The 19,584-nt window shown below is 40.0% G+C and overlaps 1 pseudogene; it reads left to right on the top strand.

The window, feature by feature from the left end:
• Window positions 1–626: 626 nt before the first annotated feature.
• On the top strand, window positions 627–19,162 carry LOC142599134 (geranylgeranyl transferase type-1 subunit beta-like; annotated as a pseudogene).
• The last annotated feature ends 422 nt before the right edge of the window (window positions 19,163–19,584 follow it).

The following is a 19,584-nucleotide window of genomic DNA, read 5'->3' as shown; positions in this document are numbered from 1 at the left end:
GAGATTTAGAAATGCCTTAGAAAATGTATTGAATATCCAAGCACCTTCGTAGTAGTTAAGACATTTGGATAGAATTTCTGTAACCATGGTTTTAAAAACTCAAGCCTGAATTTCCTTAGCGTCATTCTCATTTGCTTAGTAAATATAATCTTTCTCTGGAAATAGAATTTTCAAAATTAAAATTGAACTGTTTCACTATATCTACTCTGCTCTCGTGAGACCTCACCTGGATTACTGCATCCAGCTCTGGGGGTCCCCAGAGCATCAAGAAAAAGAAGAAATCTTGAAGGAGAAAGAGAATTCAGAAAAAATGCTCAAGAAAATGTCTTTGTCGTGAAGAAGCTCAGAAGCAAAAAGCAGAAGAAAGGAAAAGACCTTATTGCGGCCTTTCAATAATTAAAGGGGGCTTATAAGAAAGATGGAGGAAGACTGTGGTGGTTTAACCTTGTGGCTGGATGCCAGGTGTCCACCAAGCCGCTCTATCCCTCCCCCCCTCAGCAGGACAGGGAGGGGAGAAAAATAAAATGGAAAAAAAAACCAACCCCAAACTCATGGGTCAAGATAAAGGCAGTTTAACACAGCAAAAGGCTGCACGTGGAAGCAAAGCAAAACCAAAAGATTATTCTCTACTTCTCATCAGCAGGCTATGTCTGGCCACTTCCCGGGAAGCAGGGCTTCAGTACGCGTAGCGTAGCGGTTGCTCCCGGAAGACAAACGTCGTAAAAAACGAATGCCCCCACTTCCTCCCCCTATCTCTCAGCTTCTTATTGCTGAGCAGACGTCATATGGTATGGAATCTCCCTTTGGTCAGTTTGGGTCAGCTGTCCCGGCTGTGTCCCCTCCCAAGATCTTGCCCACCCACAGCCTACTGCTGATGGAGGGGGGTAGAAATGTTGGAGAGACAGCCTTGATGTGTGCCAGCACTGCTCAGTAGCAGCCAAAACACTGGTGTGTTATCAACACCTTGCTAGCTACCAATACGCAGCACAGCACCATGAGGGCTGCTGTGGGGAGAATTAACTCCATCTCAGCCAGACCCAATACAGACTTTTTACTAGAGCCTGTAGTGACAGGACAAGGAACAACGGTTTTAAATTGACAGAGGGTAGGTTTAGATTGGACATAAGGAAGACATTTTTTATGATGAGGATGGTGAGGCACTGGAACATGTTGCCCAGAGAAGTTGTGGATGCCCCCTCCCTGGAAGTGTTCAAGGCCAGGTTGGATGGGGCTTTGGGCAACCTGGTCTAGTGATCATCTAGGTTGGACCTGGATGATCTTTAAAGGTCCCTTCTGACCCAAACCATTCTATGATTCTGTGTTTGGAAACTTAGTTTTCTTCATAGTTGCTGATTGACCTATTGTGACTTTTTGTAGGCAGTTGGTACTAAATATCGAAGATCCATATTTTTTTCATCTGCTAATGTGTGTCGTGTATTCCATTTGACAAAATACATGAGAAGAAGTTTTAGCTACTGAGCTGGAACACTGAGAATCCTTTTAGACTCAGAATTGGTTCAAATTTGGATTTTCAGGAGACACTCGCTTTGTTTAAAAGTAAATTAATTGATTACATGAAACTGAATCCTTTTCTGTGACAGAGCAAGTTTGCATCCCTCTCTCTCTATATATGGATTTTTAGAGTGAAAATCTACATTTCAAACGTGTTGATACATCACAAGGGTTAAGCTGCTTATAATAAAATAATGGCACGATAGGCCAAGTTGTTCCTTCAGAGATTAGAGCCTGTCATCCACCCAAGAAAAACTTGTTTCATGACTGCAATAGTTCTCCAACCCATTTGAGTATGCAGTTGTCCTCCATTTATGGGGCGCCCCATGGGGAAGTGTGTCTGGGACCAGGGAGTGTGCAGGGGAAGAGAGAGTGATGGGATCACCGGCTCAGGGACAGGAGTGGGAGTCAGCTATGACTGCTGAGATTTTTGCCCCACTTCTTGACAGAGACCCCGGAGCCAGAAATGAGGGAGAGGAGGGGCAGCTCTCAGCACTCCCCTGTTCCCCTTCTCTGTTGCATAGCTAGAGCTTTTTCAGTTCTGTTGCAGCCACTTTCACCTTGTTTTGTGCCTGCCTTCCGGAATGTGATTCCCTAGTGTGAGAACAGCGGGCAATAGGTATTTTTATCCTAGCTTCTTATTTAAAATAACGTTTTCTGGCTTGGGAAATAAGCATGATTTGGCCTGAAAAATACTGTGTGCCCATAACATAATCTCATATAACTTGTTTTTGTGCTACTTTTTCATGCGTTTTTAATATGAATTGCAAAATAAAAATGGCAATTGACATAATCCTAGTAAAATGTGCTTTAAAAACTTGTCTGTCTTTGCTGCTCAGTACAGAAATAGCTCTTTTATCCTCTTTAAAAGAAAAAAAGTCATCTTCCATTTGCTCCAAATTGATCCATCCTAAGTACCGTCCTAAGTATTCAAAGTCATCTTGTTACATGTGGTTTGTGTTGTCATTCATCAGTACAGTCCAGGATGTACCTATAAAATATCACAAGGAAAAATAATAATTTTAGGATAGCTGTATCAATCTCCCTCCTTTGTTTTGTACCATGTAACTAGTCAACATTTAACTCTCATTTTAGCTTCCTAGTTGACTTTATTTGTTATGCAAATAGTTTCTTTAAACTCTGATTTTTTTTTATAATATAGATGAAAGTAGATGAGGGGCCAATTTGTTTTCCCTTCAACTGACAGAGACATTACCAATAATCCCTCACGCTACCATTAGGTTCTAAAATCTTTGCGGAAGGAACGTGTAGAGGTATGGCTATTTAACAGAGAATTCCCCCAACTGCCAGGGAACTAATGCCCAGTAGTGTGTCAGGATAAACTTAGATATGGTTCAGCACATTTGATTCTTTTCACTTAACTCTTGCATGAATATCAGTGTTGGCACAGTCCTGTTCCAAAGCTTCCTACCGGCAAGCTGTTTACAAGGGTAGCAGAGCTGTGCAGTAATTTAGTTTCATCTAGAAAAGTTGAGTGGGATGCATTCAGTCTAACCATAATTAGTGAAGGGAAATGAACTTTGCTTACTTCTTTAATAATAAAAAATGAATATGTGATTGTAATATAAGTTCTTATGATGTGGGTTTTTTTTTTTTTTTTTTTTTTACCTTAAGGGTCCTGGTATGTCTCATCCCTATGATAGTGGGCACATAGCAATGACTTACACAGGTCTTTCGTGTCTGGTTATTCTTGGAGATGATTTAAGTCGAGTAAATAAAGATGCCTTACTGGCAGGACTGAGAGCTCTCCAGCTGGAGGATGGAAGGTAAAAGATATAAAATATCATACAACTCTCTGGAAAGTTAATAGAAAACCCAAGTGTAGAATTACACATAATACACACTTTTATGAAAATAGTTGTATAATATTTTCTTTCTGTCAGAAAATATTTTGGTGGGGATAAGCAATAGAACAACATGCTAGTTTACAGGACCAAAGAGCACTTTATGTCCAGAGTTGCTTTCATACTGGAGAATGATGATGTTTGATTACAGCTGTAGAAACGTACTATTGGAAAGTTAATGGTTTGGCTTGTATCTTGGGGATAGTTGTTTTGTTTGTTTGGTTTTTTCTTATATCTTTCAGATAAGTGAGGTTTTCTCTATTCGTATTCTCTGGTTTTGCAAGGCCCTGGTGGAGCACTATTAAGATGATGTTTGCTCTGCCTTGTGGGAGGGTGAGCTTTATTTAGTCTTGAGAGATTCAATCCATTAATATATAGGATTAATTAACCTATAACTTATAATAGGAATATAATACTAAAATTCATTGTGAGATTCATCCTTTTTGCATGCATTTTTTTTAAAAGATGGTATATACCCTTTGAACTACATCTGTTTGGTTTTTATGTAGGCTGGAGCTGGTAGCTAATGAAAACTTCTGCTAGGTTACATGATCTGTCTGTGTACTTAGATTTTACTGAATATAATTTTTTAAAGAGTACTTTAAGAAATGCATAACTACAGAAATCTTATTCCTGAAGAAATTATGTTTCGCTTCATAATGAAATTGCTGTCCCCATTTACTAGCTACGAAAGCCTTTGTTTTGGTCAAATGGCTTTGTATTGCCTAGAAGTCTCCTATAATTAAAACTTTTTTTTTTTTTTTTAAATGGAGCATAACTATTAAAATGCAGTGTTACATGTGTAGGTTTAAAACCAAAACCAAATACCTCCCCCCTCTAGAATGTAAGTAGTGAATATGAACTATATGATCTACAATTTCCTGTTACTTATTGCAACAGACTGACCTTAATGGGCTAGATTCTAATGTATGTATACATGGATTTGTTGGTCTACTTCCATTTACAGCATCTTCTAGCATGTGGGGGTGCTTCTACCACTGCTGTATGCATTCCTATTATATGTTGTACCATTTTTCTTGTTTATTCAAGAGGAAGGAGTTAGGGATGAGTTGCTCCAAACCTGCTGGCATCTTGAAGTGGTTGCTTGTCATCATGCCTGATTACAATAATAAACTGCACACAGTTAACCTGTTCTACATGCTTGTGTCATGTATGGTTTTAATGTACAGACTGATACCTCTTATACCTGATCCTGTATTTTGTATTCCCTGCTGAAGAGCGCCAGCTAGCCGCCAGAGGGAAAGGAGAGTGCTTTGCACCTCTCTGGGGTAGAATTGCTACTTGGGTGGAAGTCAATTTCTAGTACACACACAAAAAAGAAAAATAATAACAATAATAATGATGATGATGATGATGATATATACAAAACAAGTGATGAACAGCACAATTTCTTATCACTCGAAGTCGATGCTACGCAAGACCCCCAGCTGCCCAGCCTCACAGCCCACACGCGCAAGCAAAACAAGACAAGGAATTCATTCACCACTTCCCATTGGTAGGCAGGTATTCAGCCATCTCCAGGAAAATAGAGTTCCATCACATGTAAGAGTTACTTGGGAAGGCAAACACCATCACTCCGAACTCGATGCTGCGCAAGACCCCCAGCTGCTGCGCAAGACCCCCAGCTGCCACTCCAGGCCCCCAGCTGCCACGCCAGGCCCCTAGCTGCCATGCCAGGCCCCCAGCTGACACACCTCTCAGCTCACTCCCCAGTTATAAACGGAACATGACGTCGTATGGTATGGAATATCTCCTTGGTCAGTTTGGGTCAGCTGCCCTGACTGAGTCCCCTCCCAGCTTCTTGGGTGCCCCCCACCTTCCCGTTAGCAGGGCGGTATGAGAAGCTGAAAAGTCCTTTACTACTTGGCAACAACTAAAACCATCAGTGTGTTATCAACATTATTCTCATCCTAAATCCAAAACACAGCACTACACCAGCTGTCAGAAAGAAAATTAACTCTATCCCTGCTGAAACCAGGACAATAACCTAGATATAACAACTTTAAAATCTTTTCAGAGTTTGAAAAGAATCTCACCATTAGAAACAAAAAAATGGATTGCAAGTAATTTTCACCATATATATTAGAAATTGTAATGATAACAATTACATTTATACATACATGGGAATCTGATCCTAAAGTTGGGCAGGAAAGCCATGTGAGCTATGAAGATTTCTAGGGAGGAAAAGAATTCTGCTAAGAATAGTAGATTCTACAATGGTAACTCATACATCAGTGTATACTGTGATACATGAAAGAATGTAACCATTAACATATTTGGATAAATAAAGACCGGTGTCATGACATTACTGGAAATAAGGTTATCCAAGCCCCTAAATGTTAATAGTTCTATTCATTTTGCTTAGCTTGGTTAGAATCACATCTTCTGAAAAGAAAATCTAATGTAGGTTTGGGTTACATTCATGTGAATACTATAAATAGGAGTAACTAATTTTTTTTAAAAGGAAAAATAATGCAATTCCTAAAATGCTTTTCATATTATCTAATGTAATGGGTTATAAAATGAATAATGAAAGAAACCTATCTTTCAGTTTCTGTGCTGTGCTGGAAGGAAGTGAGAATGATATGAGGTTTGTGTACTGTGCTTCCTGCATCTGCTACATGCTCGATAACTGGTCAGGCATGGATACAAAAAAAGCAGTAGACTACATTAGAAGAAGTATGGTGAGTATTCCCAAAGTGTTATTTCTCAATGCATTTTCAAGTTAATAGCTTTAGTTCTTTACTATGACTAAAAATCTATCCATCCAAATAGAAATATTACAGTAATTTGTTTCTTTTCTATTCCTACTTCAATGAGTTGAAAATGAAAAGTACATTCCTTTTTGTATTTATATTTTCATTGTAAGGTTTGTACTAGCAATTTAATCATATCAGTTGTGTATGTTTGCTGCAAGTTAAATTAAATCCGATCTCTTTTCTTTAAATTCGATTTAAAATTGAAAGCAAGTTTTTAAAAATTGAGGCCTGAAGTTCCTGTAACTTTTAAAAATGCATAAGTAAAACATTGCATCACAAAAATCCTCAAATTTCAATGAACTCTAGTCCTGCTTTTTCAAATCATATACAGAATCAATGGAAAAACTAATTATTGAGATCAAGTCAAGCTTATTATATGTTCCCAGTCCAGTACATCCCCTTACAGTACAGTAAGGATGTACATCTTCTCTGTAATTGCATCTTTATTTCATCTCTGTAAAAAAGATGAAGTGTTCTCAGAATGCTTTTGATGCTTTGTTTGTCAGTGAAGCTCCTCCTTTTTATTTCACTGAACAAATCATTTTTCCAGCATTTAAAAAATATTTTAGCAGCAATTTTTTAACAGCAGTTTTTTTATAGAGCAGATAAAGTTCAGTGCCAAATAGTATGCTTAGTATGTTGTTGCTTCTGCCCCTCCCCGCCCCATTAGTCTTCAGGTTTTGAAAGGCTGATGCTTTTGCTCCATACTAAAGCATTTCTTGTGCTTCAGCATTGTACATACAGTAGTACCCTACATTATGCCCTCATGTACATTAACCATATTTTGGGTTAGAGACAAATTTCATTTATGTACTTCAATTTTGTTTGGAATTATGCATCCATTTTCCCTTTTTAGAAAGGCTCAAAAATTGCAGGGCTTTTTAAATGGTTATCTACACTGCATGTTTTCCCTTTTTGGCAAAGAAATGTTTACCTAATTCCAGACTTTTAACATATATCACAACTGAAATGAACTCCATGCTCTTTGATTGAAGAAAAAAATCATAAAAACTGCCTGTATTGAAACAACACTGATTTGTGCCAAGAGCTTTTTGAGACATAGGTTCAGAATTTAACGAGATTAAAATGACGGAATGGTCTGATATAATAATTTTGCTAATAAACTGATAAATTGTAAAATCTGTAAAAGTGATTTTGCTCTAAAGTAACTGGATTGTGGATTTTTTCTTTAGTCTTATGATAATGGCCTGGCGCAAGGAGCTGGACTGGAATCTCATGGTAAGAACATTAACATGTTCTATACCCATTTTTAAGACTGGAATTGAGAAATGGTGTAAGAAGTGCAGGGTATGTCATGCTTTTCCTTCTTTTCTGGTTTTAAGGAAGTGGGAAGAAGAGGAGCAAATCCAAAACATGCCTCAGAATATGCTGTCGTCTTCTCTTAGTTCCAGCTTAATATCAGACCAGATGGGCTCTTGATATATCAACTCTGTTATTCTTACCTCATGAATGTTTTGTTGAGAGGTGTTGGCTGTAGTTCTCATTTCTTGCTGACAGAGGAACCTATTTCCGCATGTACCATTGGTATTCTGTGGATTTATCTGAAGAGATCGTGTTCAATGCACTTGATAATTTCCAGTTTCAGCAGATATCAGTAAAGCCTAGAAACATTTACTCTGCTAGATTACAGCATCCATTGGGGGCTCAAATCTTGAAGCTGCAGTTAATTTTTGTAAATAGGTGGTAAGGGATTTTAGGAGCAGTCACCTCCTCAGGTAGCTCTGGCCCAGGACTTCCTCCTGCTCGGTCGCTGGAGCCCAGCCCGGTGTGCCCTGGGACCCAGGGTCTCTGCCCAGGCTGAGAGACAGGGCTGCTGCTTTCCTTACAACCAATATACCTGGTAGAGATAGTTCACTAGTGAAGACACACTGTGGTGGGTTGACCCTGGCTGAGGGCCAGGTGCCCACCAGAGCTGCTCTATCACTCCCCTCTTTCATTAGACAGGGGAGAAAAGGTACAGTGAAAGAAAACTTACGGGTCGAGATAAGGACAGGGAGAGATCATTCTCTAATTATCATCACGAGCAAAACAGACTGAACTTAGAGAGGGAATTCATCTAATTTATTACTAAGCAAAACAGAGTAGAGGAATGAGAAATAAAGCCAAATCTTAAAAACACCTCCCCCCACCCCTCCCATCTTCCCGGGCTCAACTTCACTCCCGGCTTCAACCTCCGCCCCCCTCAGCGGCACAGGGGGACGGGGAGTGGGGGTTACGGTCAGTTCCTCACGCGGTGTTTCTGCCGCTTCTTCATCCTCAGGGGGAGGACTCATTGTTCCCCTGCTCCAGCGTGGGGTCCCTCTCACGGGAGACAGTCCTTCACGGCCTTCTCCAACGTGAGTCTCCTCCACGGGGTGCAGACCTTCAGGAGCAAACTGCTCCAGCGTGGGTCCCCCACGGGGTCACAAGTCCTGTCAGCAAACCTGCTCTGGCGTGGGCTCCTCTCTCCACGGATCCACAGGTCCTGCCAGGAGCTTGCTCCAGCGCGGGCTTCCCACGGGGTCACAGCCTCCTTCAGGTGTCTCCACCTGCTCCAGCGTGGGGTCCTCCACGGGCTGCAGGTGGAATCGCTACACCCCCTCATCCTCCCTCCATGGGCTGCAGGGGGACAGCCTGCTTCACCATGGTCTTCACCACGGGCTGCAGGGGAATCTTGCTCCGGCGCCTGGAGCACCTCCTCCCCCTCCTTCTTCACTGACCTTGGTGTCTGCAGATGTTCTTACATCTTCTCACTCCTCTCTCTGGCTGCAAAAAGCGCTCTCTAACTGTTTTTCCCCTTCTTAAATATGTTATCACAGAGGCGCTGATTGGCTTGGCCTTGGCCAGCGGCGGGTCCGTCTTGGAGCCGGCTGGCATTGGCTCTATCAGACACAGGGGAAGCTTCTAGCAGCTTCTCACAGAAGCCACCCCTGTAGCCCCCCCGCTACCAAAACCTTGCCACGCAAAACCAACACACACACACACACACGACATTCTTTAATTTCACAAGCACATGCGCGTTTGCAGATTCCCCAAGTACCATCATGGCCCCTCTGTCCATCTGTGTCACCCGATGTACAGGGACAGGCAGGTTCTTTTAACGATCCTTGGTAGAATGAGAATTGGCCACAGGACTGTAGTTATATTTAGAGCTTTATAATTATATAATGATTTTAGTAATCAGCATAGCTTATCATTACATAGAATTCCTAGCAATTAGCATAGCTTTCCTATTACCTAAAATTCCAGTTACCTAGACTTTTCAGTCACCTGGACTCTCTGCAGATTGGATCAAATTCTTAATAATCAGCACACAATGCAATAATCATAATCTAGACTCTGACTTTAAAAAAGTACACGAGTCATTCACTCAATCCTCGGGGGAAGAAGAACGATGGAGGCAATGTCATGGTACTCTAGCCGACAGTGACTGTGCTCCCCTTTCCCCCTCCGTCAATGTGCAGGCATCCCCTGTCACACTGGGAAGCACGAAGGCCTTAGCAGACTGGCTGCTGTTGGATCTCTTTCAAAAGCCTTTTGGATAAGCCAATATATTTATACCTCTCAGTCTGGGAGTTTAGTCTTTACCATTTCCATAAATTAGTGGATTCTGAAGAGGCTGCCAGACAATCAATATGCAAGAAATTTTTGTCTGCTGGAGACAGCAAGCTGCAGGTGGCAATGGCTGCATAATGATCTTTATCTCTTCCTGTCCATTGTGTCCTGCCTACCTGTTGTTCTCCCTTTGACCTAATGGTGCTTCTCCCAGCATACCTCAGGCCCTAGTATGGGCTGTGTGTTAGCCAAAATCTGAGCGAGAGTTGAGTGAACAGTCACAGGAGGCATCCCTGACCACTGGGAGATCATGGGTTTTGCCATCCAGAATATCTCATGTGCTGTTACACTTCCCTGTTCCATAATGGGTGTCACCATATCCTGGCAACAATGCTGTACCAGGTGTCAGGAGCAAGGGGTACTGTTCACATGCTGGTAGCACTACCCAGACTTGCTCTTGCTTGCTTCATGGGTCCCCTACTCGCTGGCTCGTCCAGCTTGATGCTTGCTAGCAAACATGCATGCACTCACACACTTGTCCCACAGGCACTCCCCATTCACAAGTTCCCCTTCAATACCAGCACAGTCCCTCTGCCTGATACCCCTGCCCAGACCCAGGGCTTCCTACTTGCCGGCTAGTCCATCTTGAAGTTTGCTAGTGAATACACACTCACACCACATGCACCACCAGATTTGGGGAAATACAGACACTCAGCCCCACCCACCCAGCAGCCATCACCAGGCACATGGACTGTGACCTGCAGTCCTGATCCAGCCACTGGTGCTGAGCCCCTCACTTGCCTCAATAAGTCTGGTCCCTCCCAGTGGCTGCTTTTTTGGGATACACCTCATTCCTGCCCCAGTGACTGGCGGACAAGACCCCCACCTGCTCCAGTATCTGACACCATAGTCCAGGGGCACCTACAGCCCCGGTCTGACTCCTCCAGTAGCTGGCACCAAATCCACTCACACAGATCTCCCCAGTAGCTGACACAGTCCTTGCACCACACATGCACATGGGATACAGAGAGAGTTTATGCAGAGAGATAGTGTGGTTTAACCCCAGACAGTAACTAAGCACCACGCAGCCGCTCACTCACCCCTCCCTCCCTAAGGGGATGGGGAGGAGAATGGAAAAATAAACTCGTGGATTGAGATAAAGACAGTTTAATAGGATAACAAAGGAAGAGAATAACAACAACAACAACAACAATACAAGTGATGCACAAATGCAGTTGCTCACCACATGTAGAAGGAAAAAAAACCCAACCTGATGCCCAGTCTGTTTCCGAGCAGCAAATCTGCCTCCCGCCTAGCTTCCCCAGTTATATACAGAGCATGACGTTATATGGCAGGGAACGTCCCTTTGGCCAGTCTTGGTCAGCTGTCCTGGCTATGCTCTCCCAGCTTCTTGTGCACCTGGCAGGGCGTGGGAAGCTGAAAAGTCCTTGACTTAGCGTAGACACTACAGCTACCTAGCAACAACTAAAAACATCAGTGTGTTATCAACATTATTCTTATACTAAATCCAAGACACAGCATTATACCAGCCACTAGAAAGAAAATTAACTGTATCTCAACTGAAACCAGGACACATAGTTGAGAAAGGATTTAATAAGAAGATAGGACAGACTCAGGCACAGGGCTCAGTCAGACAAGTGTATTGACCGGTGCCATTTTATACGTGACCAGTCCTTTTTATACCCTTTTCTGGCTACTCCCATTTTGTTCCTCCTTGCTCCCCCTCCCCTCCAACATCCTGGACCCTCAGGTTTGCATCCCTATCAGTTGCAAAGTCCAAGTTTGCCTGTGGTTTCTTGATAGCCCATCAATTAGTGTGACTGACCAGGTTCGTTTCCTGTCTTTGTCTCCATTATGTTTGCATGTCAGGTTTGTTTCTCTATGTTTTGTTTATGACTTCCCCCTTTTCCTCATTTGACAAGGTTCTTGATCTTAATGAAATAAATATTCCCACACTCCATTTATCCTTACCAATTAGCGTGACTGATCTGGTTTGGTTCTCATCACTGCTTCCCTTATTGTTTGTTGGTCAGGTTTGTGTCTCTGTATATTTTCTTGTATATGGCTTCCCCCTTTTTCTTAATATCCCCTTTTGCATTGAAAAGGCCTTTGACCAGATACCCTTAAAGGAACAGACTCTCTTTCCTTCCACATACATACCGGCACTGACACAGATAGGAACAGCACAGACAACCTGATGCTGTTCCTCATCTCCAGTTGATCAAGACAGTCAGTCCATCCAGAAGCTGGCCCCTAGACCCCTGACAAAGTTGAAAAACTTAAATTATAGCCCTACATATTTTAAAGTGTAGTTAAATAAGTTGCTGTAGAATGCTAGCAATAACAAATATCATTACTTCAGCATCTTCCCTGCATTTCAACATCAGAATGAAAAATAACCCTAGATTTCATGGGATTTTCTAGTGTCATAACAGTGTAACAGTGGATCTTGGTCCCCATGTCTTTTATCAACAGCTTACTTTGAGGTTGTAATTATATAATTACAGGTAATAGACTCAGAATGAGTTTTGATGGGTTTTTAAAAGTGATGGCAATAATACACAGACAGAGAATATGACTTTCTCTTCTAATTACAAATTTTGCCTTGCAGTTTCATCGACAATAAAAAAAAAAAAATCCTTAGAAGCATAATTTGTGTGTTTGTTACAACCATAGGAATCCTCCAGTTTTTTTTCATAGCATTAACCATGTCTTTTGGGTTTTGTGGTTTTGTGTGGTTTTGGCTGGGGTTTATTTTGTTTTGTTTTTTGGTTGTTTTCTTTTGGTTTTGGTTGTTTTGCGTCCAGCTCTGGGGGCCCCAGTACAGGAGAGACATGGAGCTGTTGGAGCGAGTCCAGAGGAGGGCCACGAAGCTGATTGGAGGGCTGGAGCACCTTTCCTATGAGGACAGGCTGAGAGAGTTGGGATTGTTCAACCTGGAGAAAAGGCGGCTCCGGGGAGATCTAATTGCAGCTTACCAGCACCTGAAGGGGGCCTCCAGGAAAGATGGGGAGGGACTGTTTATCAGGGAGTGTAGTGACAGGACAAGGGGCAATGGCCTTAATCTGAAGGAGGGTCGATTTAGATTAGATGTTAGGAAGAAATTCTTCACTGTGAGGGTGGTGAGGCATTGGCACAGGTTGCCCAGAGAGGTTGTGGATGCCCCATCCCTGGAAGTGTTTAAGGCCAGGTTGGATGAGGCTTTGGGCAACGTGGTCTAGTGGAGGGTGTCCCTGCCCACAGCAGGGGGTGTTGGAACTAGATGATCTTTAAGGTCCCTTCCAACCCAAACCATTCTATGATTCTATGATTCTTTTTGCTTACTGCTTGTCAGACACATACCCTTCAGTGTATTTTTCTTCTCTGGGGAGTTGTATCTGTGACTGCCTTTGGCGGCTCTGCTTCAGTCTGATTGCTGGTTTCCTATTAGCTTTCTTGTGCAAGTAACATATCAAGAAATGTCTTCTGTTGCATTACCATTTACTCATTCCTGTTGAACTCTTTTTAGAAATCCATTGTTTTAATTGATATTACCCCAGTTAAAATTCTGATCGAGATCATACAGGCTTCGGGGAAAATCCGAGTATCTTAAAACATTGCATAAACAACTGTTTCCTCATAGGTGGCTCTACATTTTGTGGTATTGCATCACTGTGTTTGATGGGTAAACTGGAGGAAGTTTTTTCAGAAAAAGAACTGAACAGGATAAGAAGGTGGTGTATAATGAGACAACAGAATGGCTACCATGGACGACCCAACAAACCTGTAGACACCTGCTATTCCTTTTGGGTGGGAGCAACTTTGAAGGTAGTGTATAGAAAACCTACAGGATAGTTATTGACTTGTTTTGAGTTCTTTAACCATCTTGTTTTACTTGGAAGAATTACATATTTGGTACAAGTACAAGAATATGCAAAGATCACTATAAAGGTTTTTTCATCTTGAAAAAATGCAGGATAAGGAGGTTTAACAGATTAGTGCTCTATTGTACTACTTATCTATGTAAATCAACATTATATTTTAATATTTAAAATATACTCAAGTTTAGTATATTACTGTAACATTCTAACTTCTTTTTTAGCTCTTGAACATATTCCAATATACAAATTTTGAGAGAAACCGAAATTACATCCTCTCAACTCAAGATCATCTCGTCGGTGGATTTGCCAAGTGGCCAGATAGCCATCCAGGTAAATTTACTTTTCAAAATTATGGTGAGTGTCTTTTAAGCTATAAATATATTCCAGCAGTCAAACATCTGAGAGGTGTAAGAGAGGGTTTGTTTTTTTTTCCCCAGTCTCCTTCAAATAATGGAAAAAAATAAACCTTAAAATATGAGATTTTCATGATTTAGAGGGAAAGGAATATAGTTTTTCCTTGTTCAGCATCAGAGCAAGTGAGCTGCTGTCATTTAGACTATCACCAAAACAGTATCACTGTCTGTTTAGAGCTGGACAAGCTTTCTCATATGTGTTTAACCATTCTAATTAAAAATCATACTGTGCAGTAGGTATCTTTGTAAAGAGTCTGAGTAAAATATTTCAGAATGTTTATTTCCTTAAGAAATGAATCCTTTGAGCTTATTCAGAAATCTTTGATGTATTTAAAAATACTCAACTCAAAGTTTAGATAGTTACATATTATGATTTACAGATTGTAATTACACATAGAAATTATACCAAGTATATCTGAAATAGTTATTGGTTGCATTTTGGAAGCGGAAACTGATAATTTGAAAAGATGCTAGAATTCAAAGGAGATACTGTAAAGATATGAAAACAAACTTTGTGCCAGTAGTAATGTTCGGTGGCATTTTGTACAGAGAAGATAAACAGTCCATAAACTCACCAAACAAGATAAAAACATAGTTATAATAAAGGAGGAGATTGTTCAGAATCTGTACAGAGATATTTCAGCATGGCATCATTTCATTTTGAAGAACAGTTGACAATTTGTCAGAGTGGACCCACACTAATAATATAGTGCTCATGACATGCTTCCCCCCCGGAAACCAGTTTAGGATTCCTGACAACTAGCTATATTTGATGTACATTATGTAACCAACCAGTATCACTTTGAGGAAATATTTCTGTTTATCTTGATGAACTGTTTACTTAGGAGATTAGGAAAAAACCAGTATGTTTAAAACCCCAATCATGTATAAAGTTCCTCAACCTGCCTTTTAAGATAGTTTGAGATGAGATTTGAGGAAGGCAAGACTACTAATAAAGCTATTTGCTTTGATTTGTATGGTGTTCCTGCCCATACGCTACCATTTCCTATAAAGCAAGCTTTTCCTGTCTCTTAAACTTCCATTTGAGAGTAAGCCATTTTTTAACTTGAATGCTCCAGCTGGCCACAGAAATGGAACAAGAAGATTGAACTAGGATTAACTAGAACTAAGGATTAACTAGATCATTGCTTTATGAATGTACGGAAGTTTTGCTGGGATGCCAGGTTTTTTCTAGCTCCGACAATTTATAGAATACGTCTAATAAGATTGCATATCTTCTGGGAAAAACTACTTTGATGTTTCCTTTGGTACTGTTGAATTTTAATGGTGTAGGACTTTTACAGAAAAAAACAAATCAGTTGATACTTTTGTGATACGTGGGTTTATTGCAGCATTCTTTCCTCAGGCAGATGGTGACATAAGTCTGTGTTCATGTTTTGAAGAAAAATAGTAAAAAACTTAATGCAGTTCTAGTCTGAAGAATGACTATAAATGCAGTGTCGTTTTTTCTTTTTTATGGATCTGTAGTTTCAATGCCATATATACACAGCTGAACTTCCTACAAGATCAGTCTACTATCTGAAAGCCAAGCTGTCTTTTTGAACACAATAATGATTTCCCACTTTATTAATGTGAAGTGTCTGTGCAGCTCCATTGTTTTCAGAAACCTACTGATGGTTAAATGTACACAGTCCTCTTGACTTCTGTGTAAATGCAAAATGTGAAGATAACGAGATTGGTATGGGTCATCTCACAAATGAGTTAATAGTTCTGTTGAGGTCAAATAAGGACAGAAATTATTTGTTCTCCTTGAAGCATTTAGCTTTTGTAAAGTTGAGAATAGTGGCCTCGGTTTGGTTTTGTTGCAAAACTCAGATGTGACAGAATATGCCAGGGAAAGGCTGCAAAATAACCATATGCAATTTTTTCATAGGTGCTTTCTAAAATAGATTCAGAATTTGAAGTTCTGTAGCTCCTACTTTATGCAAAAAGCTCTGTTTAAATATTACATGGACTACCAAAATTGCAAGTAACTTTTCATAACTGATGATTCTGGAAAATATTATTTTGTAGTCCTGATGGTCCCATGCTAACAGATGTTAATACATTGTTGGTTTCAGAGGTAGCAGTGTTTCTTGATTTAAAATAGTAAGTGTTTGAATCAGTGTGCTTGTTGAACAGTGATCTTGGAAAACTATTTCTTGCCTTTGAAAATCAATCTGAAAAGTCAAAAGTCTTTTAAATGCTAGTAATCCTCTGAAATCATGAGCATACCAAAGTGAGTCGCGAAAAGACTATTGTTTAGTTTTTAGTAGTCTCTACCAGGTAAGCATCCACATAGGGTTGTCAAACGCAGGAAAGGCTATCAGAAGTTTCCTGAAAAAGCAGTTAGAACTGTTATCTTATGTTAATGCTACTTATTACAAATATTAAACCCCCAAACATTAGGGTTCTACAGAGCTGGGGATTCTGTTAGAACACATATCTAAGTCATTCATTTTTTTCTAGATTTGAGTATAAATCATGATAAAACTTAAATTTCTCTTAAACTACTAGATGTACTGTTGCTGCATCTCATTTGATATCTTTAAATGATATACAATACAAAAGAATTGGAAACGTGTGAATTACAGGTGACACAAAAGAAAGATTGAAAGATCTAACATGATAAAAAGAGTGGGAGAGGATGAAAATGACATTTACTAAATGTAAAACTCTGAAGTGAGATTTGGACTGGTAGAAGTATAACTCCACCTTGTATTTTTAAGACAGCTGCTCAGTAGTTGTGAGATTGTGTACTGCCATGTATTTGTGAGTTGCTCATGAAACAAAACATTTGGACCTATGTTTTTCAGCCTTGAAAAGTCTTGCATTTTTTATAGCTTTAAAGAGAGTAGTACACAGGCTGCATAGGTGTGTTATGACTACAATGGAGTTGTGTATTAAGTTGATATAGATTTACACAAGTGTAGAACTTCGTGGTTAAACTCACCAAATATCCCTATATAGGTAATTAGGTTTGTATGTGGATTTTAGTGAGTATCAGTGCAGCTTTCTACAGGAGTTAATATACTATATTTCCTGAAGTTGAGCTTTCCTTGCCTGACATACTTTCTGCAAGGTCAGTAGGGACTATATCTACCAAATGTGCTTTTGTTTGCATGTTAATGCTGATAAGCAGAAGCCATCTTTCAGAGCAGGTATCTGGCTAGCAAGATTCTAGCCATATAACTTCTTGTAATATAATTTTAGTCAGATATGAAATTAGTGATACCTCCAAAAGATTACCAAGTGCTGAGAATTTGGAAGGGACACATTAAGGTCACATCCTCTTTCCATCTTTAGACTGTGATTTCTTGGGTGGATAATCCAACCTAATGGATTATTATTATTATTGTTGCCCAGATGGTGCAAGCTCACTCCTCTTCCTCCCAGCTTCCTTAAGTAAAGCTGCATGTCCTTTCCCCTTTTGGCACTAGATTTGGTGTATATTGAACATTTCTGCAAACCAGTTTAATTTGCTAAAATGTCAGAAAGCTGTCCAATTTTTCCTGCTCAGGTTAGTTTTCTTCCATGTTTTCTGAATTTAAGTCATGGAGGATGTTGAGCAAGCTCTAGTGCTGGTATAAGATAGGCAGCAGGAGAGCTGTGGGATGGGGAAATAAGAGCATCTCATCTCTGCTGATCAAGCTACTTCATGAATTCATATCCTTAGGGTATTTCCTCTGAAAGGGGGGGGAGATAAGGGAAAGTAATGGGGGTTTTTTTCATACTTCTAAATCTTACTGTTTGGCTACTAGTGCTAATTTTAGTGTTTCAATAGTCAGCTGTCCACTAAGTAGCCAGCTATCCACCTGACCTTTCACTTGCAAAAAAAAATTCCTTCATGTTGGGGGGGGGGAGATTTACTCTGTTGAAGGAAATGTATTTACAGCTCCTCAAATGATTTTGCTGTTTGGCCTGAGAATTCAGAAGAAATTAAGTAGTGGGCAAAAATTGTTATAAAATAAAACAGACTCTAGTCTTAGAGATTGCACACCATCATTTTATGCTGGAGGGTTTGGGCAGAAATTCTTTTCTTGTTTCAAATCTTAAGTTTAAAATTTAGCACTTGTTTGTTTTCCTTGGTTGTAATCATTCAGGGGTTTTGGAATCCAGGAACAGTTGTCTGACAGAAACATAATTTTCTTTTTCATTTTCCAACCTGCTTTCAGATGCTTTACATGCCTACTTTGGGATTTGTGGCTTGTCGTTAATTGGAGAAACTGGTATTTGCAACGTTCATCCTGCTCTGAATATAAGCACAAGAACCTCAGAGCACCTTCACCACCTCCATCAGATCTGGAAAACAAGGACTCTAAACAGTGTTCAGATGACACACACATCTCTACATGAATGATTTAGACTTGATTTTTAGTTCTGATATAGCATAATTGTAGCCCAAGGTTAAAAGCCATGTATAAGCAGCATGCTCTTTTAAGTACTGAAGTCATACGATCAGATCTATGTTGCTGGCATCATTTTGATAGGTAACTGCCTACAGACAGTTATTCCACACTGGGTAAAAAGGAAATATTTTGGATATATAGAAGTTTGTCACCACAGATGGTAAATAGATCTTCAAACGGCTTTACTTCTAAGAAATACCTTGAGGCAATTGAATTTAATTTTTATTTTTTATTTTTAAAATTTGTGCATACTGTGTCAAAATATATAATGGAGAAGTATTTTCAAAATCTGTTTACATATCATACCGTATAGCACAGAACCTTGAAGTTCTTTATGACCTTAAAGTTTGACATATTTTTGGGTAAAGGATCTCCCATATTAAGTCTCAGTTAAAAGTTGCCTTTTATCATCTACTTTCAGATAGCATAAACTTTGGGTTGTTGTTTTTTTTTTAAAGTAGATAGATACAAATAAAATTATTTTATTCAATATACTGGACTTTTAAAGTTGTGTGGCCTTACTAAATGGATTTCATAATTCTACTGAGTAGCTTCTACACAGATGCAGTGAATCATTAGCCAGACACAGTGTTTTGGACTGAAATATCCTCTTCATGGGATATTAATGAGGGTACAGTGTATTGATGTATAGCATTAAGAGATATTCAGCACAGAATAGCTGCGTGTGAGAGAAGCATTAAAACCTGAAGTCAAGCCTTTGCAATACATTAAAATTATACAACTGTACTTTGATGTTTTTGGATATTTTTCTTTTTTAGTGTGAAATAATTCTGAGTTTCTTAATACTTCTATGTAAAGAATGAAACATTGGGCTGATAGTGGTTTACTCAGGAAGAGATGATGAACACTGTCAGCTTATTTAGTAGTAGCGCCTTTGTGTGCTTCAAATATTGCTGTGGTGGGTTGACCTTGGCTGACCACTAGATGCCTACCAAGCTGCTCTCTCACTCTCCCTCCTCAGCGGGATGGGGGAGAAAATAAGATGAAAAACTTATGAGTCGAGATAAAGACAGTTTAGTGAAGAAAATCAAAGGTCACGTGCAGAAGTAAAGTGAGAAAAAAAGAGATTTATTCTCTACTTGCCATCAGCAGGCAGTGTCCAGCCACTTCCTGGGAAGTAGGATCTCAGTATGTGTAACAGCTGCTTC

Source organism: Balearica regulorum, chromosome W, assembly GCF_011004875.1.
Source record: "Balearica regulorum gibbericeps isolate bBalReg1 chromosome W, bBalReg1.pri, whole genome shotgun sequence".
Classification (NCBI taxonomy): domain Eukaryota; kingdom Metazoa; phylum Chordata; class Aves; order Gruiformes; family Gruidae; genus Balearica; species Balearica regulorum.
This window is presented reverse-complemented; position numbering and strand designations above follow the sequence as displayed.